The following is a 13,246-nucleotide window of genomic DNA, read 5'->3' on the forward strand; positions in this document are numbered from 1 at the left end:
TTACAAAACTGCTTCTTCCAAAAACTTATCTTTCAGGAAGAAGCCACTCCTATCACCATCTGTAACACTTGAAGCAAGAATTGCTCCAACTTACACAGTAATTTAACTATTCAGGGTTTGTTGAATTATTAGCTTCTTCAGCACTCAAGCAGATACAAAGGAATAAGCAGATTTTTATTAGATGATTATACTCTCCCACGTTGAGCTGGAATTGTAAAGTTTTGTCATTGTTGCCAAAGAATGTGGCTTTGTATGGCAACTCTGCCTCATCTATCTTGTCACTTCTTCCGATGGTAAGACAAATAACACACTGTGCTGAAGATGCACTGTGTGAACAACATCATAAAACCTGCCTATTCTGTTGCCTACAGCCTGGTTAAGATTCAGACCAACCTGTTTAGAACTTTTGTGAAGTGCCACAATATGCCCCAGGCCAATGAAATTACTCATTTCCAATATTCAATTTCAGGTGTATCTAACTCCTAAAATATTAGGCAAGAAAAGAAAATCAGTATTGTTTAGACAATTTGCTTATAAATCTTAACAGAGTTTTACTTACTGGAATATTGAGCTGAATTTTCTGCACACAGATCCCTCAGAGCTCACTGTCTGTCTCACAACATTCCTCTGACTATAACATGAATTATATTTACATGAAAAAAAGAAAAAAAAAGAGAGAAAATTAATGGTTTAAATAATTGCTGGCGATTCTTTCACATAATGCTTAGCTCTTTGAGATACCATTCATTAGAATCCAGGGCATATAAATAGAAACTGTACTGGTGCCAGCTGTTCACTGGGCCATATAACGTGATAGCCAATTTCAAGGGAGGTCCTGGCACACAGACACCCATCACACAGCCACTGCCACTATCAGTTACTGAAATACCAGACAACTGGAAACAGTTTGAGGGGATTGTCTTTCCTGGTGAGTTCATGCCCCTGACTAGACTAACAAGGATCTGCAGTTCTCAGGACCCCAGCCAGTACCTGTGTCACACACATGTACCACAGATGTGCCACACACCAGCACTGCACTCTGCCTGCAAACAGCCCCACTACAAAAAACCTGGGCCAGGTCAGGAACAAAGACTTAAGCTACCAGCCCCTCAGGCAGTCTCTCCATGAGGGATTCAAGAGTCTTCCAGGTAGTACAAGGTTATCCAGATACTCACATTTCTCTCCTCTGCTGAGACAAAAAGTTGTGACTGATGCAGAACACCCAGGAAAAAAAATTAGCACCAAGAAACATTGCACCATACTAGCAAATCGTACATATTTTGTCATGGATTATTTGGAATAGAAAAGAACCTTCTCTTTGGCACAAATTAATGACATATAATCTCTCTTATCTGTCTTTTCCTATACTACAATTAAATGAACACCAGAAAGAAGGGAGGAAATAAAAAAAACCCTGAGACATACCACAATGGACTAATAAATCATAACTAATAAATGCTCAGCTCCCTGAAGTGCTCTAAGCAGCACTTAAGGTTTAAACACACCTGCAGTGGGAATGGGTCATCATTGTTTGTTTCTAACTATTGCTTCAAAAACCCCAAGCCAAACCAAATAAAAACCAAAGAAGCAAATGATGATGAAACAAACAAATACACTCATGCACACACATACTTCTACTTGTTTTAAAGAGGGCCCCTGACTGCAAGTGGGCAATTTAAATGACTCTGTTCAGGGTTGTTGTATGAGTACTTGACCTACAGTCAAAAAGAGAAAGTTCCCCATCACATGCTTTGTCTTCAAGTCATATTAAGAGAAAGCAGCTCAGCTGATCAGCTTACCACAGGTACAGAAAAAGCCTTTGTCTGAAGATCCATCACATGCAATCAATCCTAAATCACATGCAGATGAATACTACGTGGAAAACCTAAATATTCGCTACAATATCATCTTAGAGCTTTGGTTGAGCCAGAAAAATACCAGATTTGATCACCTCTGCCTAGTCTTTCTGACAGAAGTGTTAATTAACTTTGCCTTGAAACCATGTCAGAATGAAGGCCCATCTCAGATGCAGTGGGTTCAACATCAGACCACCACGTACACATGCAGGTAAGGCTGCTGTGCATTTTGCACAATCTGTGGAAGAAGCACATCCAGAACTGGGTGGCTCTTGCCAGAATAATTCACTCTTAAAAACAGTCTGTCCTGACAGAGGTACTTTGACTACTTCCCACTAGACAGCTAGCATACATCTCTGACTTGATAAGAGAGGGATGCTTAAGAAAGACCACATCTGGAAATGGCCAGCTGCTGCTAGAACAAATTTTCTGGCCAACTACCCGTTCCCTGAGTTCACAACTTTCCTGTTGGGAAACAGTCCTTTAAGATTAATACTCTCAGAACAGGATAGCACTTTAAGGAAAGGGCTTTGAGTTGATCAAAGTATTTCCACTAGCTTTTAAAGCAATATTCATACTCCAGTAGCTTGCACTCCAAATACCTTAAGCACAATCTCCAAGAGCTATATAAACAGAAACCGTATCTCTATTTTACTTTACTAACAGTAACCTTGCTGACAAATAACAGCCTTAAGCTGATCAGATGACCATTAAAGCTTTTCTATAAAGTCTTTCTTAACAGCTCACTTGTTATAACTACTACCCTTTCAGATTCCAGAATCAGCTACATTTCCTTTCTTCACAGAGTGCTTGCATATTTCCTGCCACTGTAATACTTAGATGCTGATTTCCACAAAATGTGTGTCAGTCTTCCTCACAGGAAACCAATGTCCACAGTTCTGTCAGCAATGTTCCACCTGCATGTTGTGCTGGCTGCTGCACTAAAGCACCTAAACTTGTGATTAGGCCCCTGCACAAATAATCTCGTTTTCTTTCTGAACCTGTGTCATAGAAAGAAAAAAAGTCTATCACTAGAAATTCTGACAAGGTACATTTTGAAGGACATTATGGTTCCTGTTGCAAAACAGCTCCTTACGAAGTCTGCTAGTAACCATTCTACAAACTGGCTTAGTATGATTGCAACTCAGAGTAAAATATTTCTGTTCAGCTACTGAAGATATATAAGCCACTCTTAACTGTAAACAGCCATAAATTTGTAGTTAATTCAGAGTGATTCTTGATGTTAAATAAATGTATTTAAAAGTAATTATAAATAAAGTTAATTCCCCTGTTTGCAGGTTTACTTTTCTCAGCAGCAGAGATAGTACAATTTACCTGAGGGTAAAAAAAAAAAAAAAAAACAAAACCACAACAAAATCATTCCCAGAATGGAATACACCACAGAATAAGCCAATACACCTGGTTTAGGGGATTTTTTCCTCTACACATTTCAAAAAACCCAGATTCAAATCTCACTAATCTTAAGCCTTCAATAAAACTGCTTCTGCTTTTTATTTTTTAAAATTTTTATTTATTTACTTTCTTATCTGTCTGCAGATGTACAAAGCCTCTGCCATCACATTCTGACAGTAAGAAAAAAGATCCTGCAACACTGCACGAGTAACTTTGTTATATTGCTTGAATTGGCAGGGCTGGTATAAGGGTAAAAGAGTAAGTCAGATAAGGGTAAGAACGTTTACTCAGCAAACCTGGAAATGTTGGGAGAACAGAGAGGATGAAATTCTGGAGAAGTTATTGCACAGAAATTCCAGTGTGAGATTACACAATATTCCTGCACCCCACATGTCTTTTACTATGGTTTATCTTAGCATTTCAGATCTTGGCTACAATATTTATGTTAAGCCTCAAATACAGACACCCCCCACACTGTCGTTCCATCCTAATTGGGAACTAGTGGTGCTACTACCTCCAAGCAGAACCTCATGTCACAGCAAGGCTGTTTACCAACTATAAATAACCAGCCACAGCGCAGCACCTTTCAAGCATCCCCAGCTCTCTGCAGAAATCCCGCGAATAGTTACTCCATCCTTGTGTCCCGTTAAAATTGTATTACTAGTGATTAAAGCTAAGCTGCCGCCACTGCTTCCTCCCCGACCCTCCCGATCCCCCTGCTCTCCTCTGGCGGCCCTGGGCAATGCCCTCGGAAGGAGCCGCTCTGACTCCTGTCTCCCTTCCGGCACGAAGGGATCAAACACGGTTCCCGACCCAGGCGTGGCGGCCCCAGGGCCAGCCGGGGGGGGGTCGGCAGCGCCCGGAGCCCGGGAGCGAAACCGGCGCCCTCGGCCGCTCTGATGGGAGACGGCGGGGCCGCTCCCCCGCCTCTGCGGCCGGGCCGCGGAGCGGGCCGTCCGCTGCTCACAGCTCCCTTCGCTTAGGCGTACCCCGCGCCCTCCCATCCTGGCCGGAGCCCCCGGACAGCGCAGCCCCTCGCCCTCACCGCGCCGAGGAGACGAGAGGACAGCACCGGCCGCGCAGAGGAGTCACTGTGATTGCAGCGAGAGCCGTGCGGAGCCAAGCAACCACAGCGCGCGGGGGACGGACCCGGGCCCGGCCAATCGCGGCCGGGCGGAGGCGGGGCCGGACATCCGCCCGGCCACACTACGAGCCCCAGCAAGCCCTGCGCCCTACTGGCTCAGGCAGCAGCCGGGCCTGCGCGCAAAGCTTTATGGGACTTGTAGTTTCTCGGCTGCGGGGTGATGGCGTGTGTCCCAGGAGTCCCGGGAAGCTCCTCTCGCGTGGTCCGGGACCGCGCTGCGGGCGCGTCGGGAGCCGCCGGGAGCCTCCCGGGCCGTGGCGTTTGCGCAGGTTGTCTACGGGACACGAACGGGGCAGCGCCGGCTGCGCCTTCCCGTTGAACTGCCCTGTGCCCTCGGGGCAGGATGGAGGCAGGAGACCCAGAACGGGAAGGTAGAGGGATGTGCCGCAGGGAATCCGTGAAATGACGGACGAAAACGAACGGCCCCAGATGGTCCTTGCGTGTGTCAGCAAGGATGGTCGGCGGAGCGCTGGCTGCCCGCTGCGGGCTGTGCGCTGCGGGCGGGGCGGGGCAGGCGCGGTCCCGAACCGCACGCACCGGCGGAGCGGCTGGGGCTGCGCGCTGACACCCCTGCCAAGTCTTCTCCGTCTTCAGTGAGACAAGGAAAAGCAAAGATCCCTGTGAAAAGTAGAGGCGCGTGTTTCTTCGCCTAATAAACCGCGTGCGAAGAAGTACACCAGCTTCCTCATTGCGTACTATAAAAAACCCCAAGACCTAACTTTGCATTTTGTGACCGACTGTTTTTGAATGTCTGCGGAAAGTCACAGTTTTGCTCTGACTCTGCTATTTGCACTGTCTGCTCCGTCTCAGCTTTGCTTATGATGATAAATGTAAAAGGTCATTACAGGTTAATCATCAATACTTTTCTGGAGCTGGCATGCCCAGTGACCTGACATGTCTCCTGACACAGTCAAGCTGTTAGAATTCGGGTCACTTCAGGAATCACCTTTTTGAGCTGACAAAGATCACCATACTGATTATCCAGCAAGAAAAACACAAGCTGGGAATCTTAGTTTCACCTCATTTAATTCCAGCCTAGTAGCCAAGTGGGTTAAGCTTATGTTTTATTATCCTCGTGCCCTAAAAAATATCTAATATCATTTAAAAGCATTGCTGACACATCATCCATGTCCAAAAGTGTTTCTCAAAGCCGGGCTACATGAGGTACAGTACACCTTGTGTCCGCTATCACTTCCAAAAAAATCTAATACAGTCATTGCCAAATAACTTGTCTATAACTTCCGCATTAGTAAATATCAGCAAGATGTTCCTTTCTGTGAGATAGATGGGAAGACTGCTACAAGAATCCTAAATATCTGTTGAAATGTATTGGGCAGGTACTAAAGACACTTGAGTAATACAAAGATTTTTAATACTGAATTCAGTTATTTCTTTGATTTTTCTAGAAATTTAGGAAGCCATCCTGGATTGAGGGAGAAGTTTGCCTAAGAGAAAAATACGAAGGGTGTTGCTGGGTATATGGGCTGACAAGAGCAGAGAGATTGCTAAGGTACAGTTGTGAGGCTCAAACAGAAGCAGCTACATAACCTGCAGCAGGAATCCAGCATTATCCTTGTAACTGCTGCTATCATGGAAGAGAGGAAATGGACAGTGACTATGTAAACAAATATACATATCATCTTTTTCAAAAGAGAAGTGCACATAAGTAGGTAAAACCATGATGGATTTTTGAAATTGAAGTGAAAGGTTATTCAGCCTGCTGAAGAGAAAGCTCTTTGTGGACCTTATAGCAGCCTTCCAGTACTTAAATGGGGCTACAAGAGAGCAGGGAGACAGACTTTTTACAAGGATATGTAGTGATAGGACAAGGGAGAATGGCTTTAAACTGAAAGAGGGCAGGTTTAGATTAGGTATTAGGGGGAAAGGCTTTGCTGTGGGGTTGAGGGGCCCTGGAACAGATTGTCCAGAGAAGCTGTGGATCCCTGGAAGTGTTGAAGGCTGGGTTGGATGGGACTTTGTGTAACCTGGTCTAGCATGGCAGGGGGACTGGAACAAGATGATCTTTGCTCCCTTCCAGCCTGAACCATTCTATGATGCTACGAAACAATTTGCTATGGCTCTGTCAGTGCTAAAAAGCAAAAGTAACCACCACCCATATGTCTCATAACAAAACTTGAACGCTGTGGAAGGCAGTTCCAGCAACCCACCAAAGCCACATGCCCACATGCTACAAGTGGTATCTAAGATGTTACCAAATTCTCAAAGTGCTTACTTGCTTAAATGAGAACCAAAAAAAAGAAGACCCAAATGTGAAACTTCAATACAGATAATATATTTTATTATATATACAGATAATGTATTTTCTTTCTTAACAGCTTTCCTACAAACCAGAAGGCTGCCATATGGTAAGGGTGGTAAAAAACAATTCTGTTTTGCTAAGAGCGCTCTGAGAGGATTGTAACTCCTACATCCAACTTTGCTAATACCAGGCTGGACTGGTAGTGCTGGCATTGCAGTAGTAGTTTTGGTAACACACAGGTTTCCCCAAAAGAGATTTTCCAGATTTTTGGCACAACTCAGGAGATGTCTTAATACATGGAACATAAGTTATGGTTCCATGCCACTAACTTGACAGCTGAAAAAATTTGGACTGCAAAGTTGATTTTGCTTTTAATCTAGCAGAACAGATACTTCAGAAAATGTACAGGAAGCCATTCTGGTCTGCACCTACAGTTTACTTTAAGAGCAGCTAAATGGATCAAGATTTTTTTTTTAATGAGTCAAGGACATTTTTTAGCTGGGAAAAAATTGATTGGCATCATAAATTGATCATATTTAGGGAATGTATCTTTTCAGCTTCCTTAGACTATTTTAAACATTTTAACAAATGCCTATTCTTTTAGTTGCACTAACTTGATAACTAATAGCAAAAAAAATCCAAGAAAATCTAGGAAGAAAAAGCTAATTACGGTGAAAAGTGGAACAGGATTATGATAAATGGAAAACTATGCTGAGACTGGTCTTTCCACATCTTCACAAGCAGTGAGATTAGATTTGTCAGTCTTGACACATGACTAGGTGCCTTGTAAAGACAAACATCAGACATGATTATTCTGTACATTTCATACAAGGGAAGATTCTCATTTTAGCAAAATTAATAGATGAACAATGGTATGATCTTAGCTATCAAATGATTAAAGGAAAAAGCAATCTTCATGTTTATTTTGGGAGGAAAATCAGAAGAGACTTACTTAAACTGACAAGAAAGAAAGAAAGAAAGAAAAGAAAAGAAAAGAAAAGAAAAGAAAAGAAAGAAAGAAAGAAAGAAAGAAAGAAAGAAAGAAAGAAAGAAAGAAAGAAAGAAAGAAAAGTTAATGCCAGTCATATCATCATGAAGATGAAGTGTGGTTAAACAAGTCTGGAAAGAAGAGGAATTCAGAGATTTAGTTCACTTACTTCACTTGGGGATGACACACATTTTGAAAGTGAATGAGGAAAAATCTTATCCTTACTGCTTTTTCCATTACTTTTTCAACTGTTCTGACTTAACTACATTTGACCACGTTCAGTGTAGCAGATTCCTATATTTTTCTTGAAGTAGGTGGACAAGTAGAAGGAAAGACTTGAGACAGCATCAGAGAAAACATTATTTGTTTCAAGACCAAAAAAAGTTAGGTATTTTTTGTTGTTCCTTTCTCCTATGGGCTTTATGAGGAAAGACAACAATGTCCCAGGAAATGTAATATTTCTATCGAGTTGTTTCTCCAGGCACTCCAGAACTCTGCTGGGGAAGGAAAAGCTAAGATTTACTCTGTGAACAGGGGAATAGGAACATATACAGACATATAAGCTGAAGACAGAGCTTAAAGATGTCCTCATCCAGGAACTCTCTGCATGTAACAGTTTTATATTTGTGTCCAGGGAAGGCTGAATAAGTATTCCAGAAAGTTTAAGTGGAAGACTGTGTGGTCACTACATGTAAAACACTGTCAGTTGCAAATGAAGAAATGCTTCCTTGAACACAAGCTTGCATGGGGAGCTGAGAAAAGGCTCATCAGAAAAACTAAATGCACTCAGGTTAGGTTTCTATTTTCAACCTACAGAAAAGATGAAAATAACTTCTAACCTTGTGCACCTCTTCTGCAGATGACACTTTCCTACTTTTGTAGTTAAGTGTAGTCAAGGGAATTGCACAGAAAAAAAGCAAATTTTGGTGTAGAATAAAGTAGGTGTGAGGTGATATCCTCCAGAATCCCTATGATCAGGAAATTCAAGGGAATGACAGTGTGTACTAGAGAAAACAAGCAGGAAGGAGGGAAAGGAGAATAATCTAAAGGTTAAAATACAACGAACATGTCCTTACTGGCAGCGACTTCCAAATAACCTGTGTGACTATGCAATGGGGAATGTATTTTTAAAATTATGGAATAAGATAATGGCCAGCAGTAGGCTTAATGGTGTTATTTTTTGCAAATCTAGTTCATGAGCATTTTTGTACCTACAGAATATCCACTGAAAACTGTTGGGGAAGAAAAGCCAAGTACAAACAGGATAGCCAGAACAGAATTCTCTGTAGTTGAATTCTATTGTCTATTTAGTTCACTGCAGACTATTGTGGGTATCCTCATATCTGACTGACATATTTCCTAAACCTCACTGTATGCATCCTCTGGATAATGATTTTTTCCTGCACACAATTGATGTCTAAACATATTATATGTTTGCAGTATCACTGAGGATATCTGCATTTGGATTCCAAACAGTTGCATTACCTACTGCCACTATCAGAAATAATGCTATTAAAATACACTCCCCTCGATTTTATGGTCAGGCTTGCCCAGGCAATCTATACATTTGCAACCCCAGGATTAAACCACGTAATTCACAATTAAGCCAGGAAGTTGCCAAACTGTCCCAGTGAAGATATTTCACCCAGCACTCATATCATCATCTGGTCTTTCATCCTTTGCATCAAATTGCATCTTCTTGTTAGAGGTAAACTTCTACCCTTTCAAAAACTTATTCTGAGTACCTTGAGGTCATGAAAATGCATGAAGAAAGGCATATGACAGAAAACAAATAACCCCCTGAATCCTTAAATGGCATTTTACTCTCTGAACTTGGTATTCCTTAAGTTGCTGGTTTTTAAATGTCACTAGACACTTTTGATGTCCTAACTTTGATAATTCTGGCAGTGTCTAGAAGGGCTGGCTTTGTTTCCTGCTAGAAGAATAATACACTAATTCTGTTGATTTTAAGTAGAGGAAGAAAATAAGGTAGTGAGGACACTGCAGTAAAAATGTCACTGTGATTTATTAATGGAAAATAAAGAAATAAGGGTAACAAATGAAAATACAAGCAGTAACAACAGAAAGACTGAAAGCATGTATGTGTGTGTGTATGTTCCTAATACAGCTGAGTTACACAGAGGAAGAAGGAATGCAAGCCCATCATAACCTTGTGTCTTTCATTTAGACACAAAAGTGAGGATGCGACAGTGGAGACAGAATAACCTTTCCAGGGCAAAAATGAGGAGTGGTCTAACTCTAAATATTCCAGCCATGAGTCAGCTACATGTCCTAGCCAGGGTCTATTGCATTGCACCCCTGCACCTTATGCAAACTCATGTGCCAATATTTACAGCCACTAGGCAGTGTTAAGAATTTCCATCATTTCATGTTAAAATTGAGTTCTTCTAAAAGTCCCTGTCAAACTCCTGTCAGTTTACCCTAACATTTTCCATGCCACACGTTCATAGAACTGCTTTCTGATAATTTTCAATTTATAAATCATTCAGTGACACCAAGGAATATAAAAAGGGGTGGGTGGGGTGGGGTGTGGGGGTGTGGAGGATCCAGCAAAATAAAATATAATTGTGCCTCTATTTACAAATTCTGTAGCTAGATACTTTTGCACCTGTATGCTTTGAGAGGTTCTATTAATTATTAAATAAGTAAAAAGGGAAAAAAATATTTGAAGGCATTTTAAATGCAGATACCCCCTTTGTCTTTGGAAGTCCTTGAGTCAAAAATTCTAATGAGAGTGTAGCTGAGAAATACCTTCTGTCCTGTTACTGTACCTTCCCTCACTACTTGCAGTTGGCCACTTTCAGAGAGGGATTTGTGCTTTGACTGGCCTTTCTAACCAAGAAAATGATTATATTAAAATCACAGCTGTGACTTTTTGCCTTGTTTGTGAGAGGCCAGTCCCATCTGGACAAGTTCCATACCTTCAGAACCCAGAAGTGCATTGAAGCTGGTGATTAAAATTCTTACACATTCATTAGCACCGAATATGATCCATCCCCAGAGCTTGTACATTTTGTCCGGACCAAACCTGCTTTGCTCTGTTCAGGCACGGAGGAGGATTTCATCTTTAGTTCCTCCTCACTGTGCCTCAGTTCCCCACTGGAATGTGAAGGTAGTAAAAGCAGTTGTCTCAGAGGCTGTGGGTGTGTGGGCAGGTGACAGCTCCAAGGTAGGCTTTCCTGGGGAGTGTGGTGAGGCCATGCCAGGCATCTGGAGGAGGAGGAGGAGGCTGTGTACTCTCCTTTACCACCGGGTACATGCTGGGATGTGAGCAGCCAGCACACAGCTGTTTCCCAGCAGCTTTTTGGGCAGGCCTGATTTCTCTGCCCACACACAGTCAGGCAAGGTCACAGACAACAGTATGAAATTATGGTCAGGTTCATACCATTTTATTCAGTGGTGCATTGAAGTGACAAACTCAAGAACACACAGTGCATGCTGAGAACAAAGTAGAAGCTTAAATAGCAACTCATCTGGTGGCCATCAGCTCATTTTGCTGTCCTTGATATTTGTCACATTTCCAATATACTGCATGAACCAAAGACCATAGACCAGATCATTGTGTATTATAGTTGTGTATAATAGTTGTGTATTAATATATCATGACACATGAAAACGAAGGCTGAATGAGGATGACATGACCCATCTTTATTTTTTCTTGCTATATTTTTTGCAATTATTATGGTTTCAGCATAGTGTTTTACAGAAGCTAATTGCTAAAGCCCTATTGCAGTACACTTGGAGAAGATATTAACTTAGTACACTTGTGTGTCAACATGTCTGTTTTGCCTCTTCTACCTAAAAATTTACCTTAAGGAACAATGAAGAACCCTTTGAATCACCTCGAAGTGGGAAATAGTAATTTTAATTTTTTTTTTCCAACTGCAGAGCCTGCCTCTTTTTTAATTAAAAAAAAAAATCAAACCTAAAGCCCCAAATGTTTTCTTGCAAAGAGTTTTGAGGGACTGAGTTAATCTTGCTGTGATGTAGTTATTGGAGCAAATACATTCTACCTTTGTTATTTAAATTTCCTTACAATGCCAACTATAATAGGCAAAAATAATGTCAGTAAATTATAGCTTAAAATTACTTTTACTTTGAGTATGAATAGGGATCTAAAGCCTTTGTACAGAAAGTCTATTTTTTTGGTCTACAGCTAGATATTAATCTCTCCCTTTTCATGCTTGCTGACAGGGAATTGTAGCATCTCAGATCAGGGCCTGAGGAGGGCACCTGTAAACTGAAAAGACACCTGTAAAGTTTTCAGTGGTAGTTAATGAAGCTGTAAGCCCCTTGTGATAGAATTAAATATTCTCACCACTCAACCTGGCAGTCACAGGATTCTTAGAAGTAACTGTTGATATAGCAAACATAAGGGACTTTATAAATAGGTCAGTGAAACAAGAAGCAAGTTCTTTTCCTTCCTCTATCTGCCTCATCACCCTGCAAAACCTGAGAACATCAGTTATGGAAATAAAAATACAGATCTTGAAGAAGCACCAAGGAAAGAGATATCACTACTTGTTCAGGGTCTCTGCTAGAAAGCTTTACAGTTTGGGGTTTTTTTCTAATTTTATAAATGGAAACATTATTTTTTGAAACTATCAGTGATTGTGAAAATGTAAATAGAACAAAATTTAATACATTACTGTAATCTTTATGTCTTCTAGGCAATTGCAAAGATTACACACCACATGCCAGACACTTAAACGGGGGGGGGGGGGGGGGGGGGGGGGGGGGGGGGGGGGGGGGGGGGAAATGTAGTGGAATTACTACGTCTTATCAGAGCATTCAGAAGGAATACCTGTTTCCCAGCTTACACAGGAAATATGATTTATTTTATGGGATGATTCTATAACTGAAAATTTCAATATAAAATCTATACAAGACTTAAAGAATTTGTTTTCCCCTACTCTTAGCCAATCCCTTTGTTAATACAGGATATCCATTTTAAAGATTTTGTATGAAGAGGGAAAGGGAGTTGCTATGGAATTTGCTTCAAGGTAAATAATGATGTCCTCTGCAAGAACTGGAAATTCTCAGGCTGTGGGCAGTTCAGATGTGATCCTAGGAGTCTGCCTGTGTAATCCTAAACAAAAGGCACTTCTGTCCAACCATTTACTTATCTAAACTAGTTTCCATCTGTAAGATGATTCAGTCAAACAAGGACCATGCAATGGCTCTAGAGTGGAATGGGATATATTAAAATGTGAATTGAATAACTCTTGCTGGTTATGCATCTCTGCTGTGGGTATATTTCCTAAACAGATTTTAAGACTCTAATGCAGAGAAGAGCTTGTTAGATGCAGTGATGTAATCAGATATTTTCTGGGTTGAAATATGCTTTTTTTCTGTTTCCTCTGTAAAAGACAGAGGTAATCTAGGGCTTTGGTTTGGCCCTTCATATTTCTTCTGAACATTGTTCATGTCACTTTGGTGTGCAGTGATCAAATACATCAAACATTCACAATCATACATGAATTTTCCATTGAAGAGATTTGTAACATGTTTTGAAGACTGAACAAGTTGAGTAAAACAAGTGTAAATTTGTAAATAATAAAATC

Source organism: Cinclus cinclus, chromosome 6 (assembly GCF_963662255.1).
Source record: "Cinclus cinclus chromosome 6, bCinCin1.1, whole genome shotgun sequence".
NCBI classification, from domain to species: Eukaryota; Metazoa; Chordata; class Aves; order Passeriformes; family Cinclidae; genus Cinclus; species Cinclus cinclus.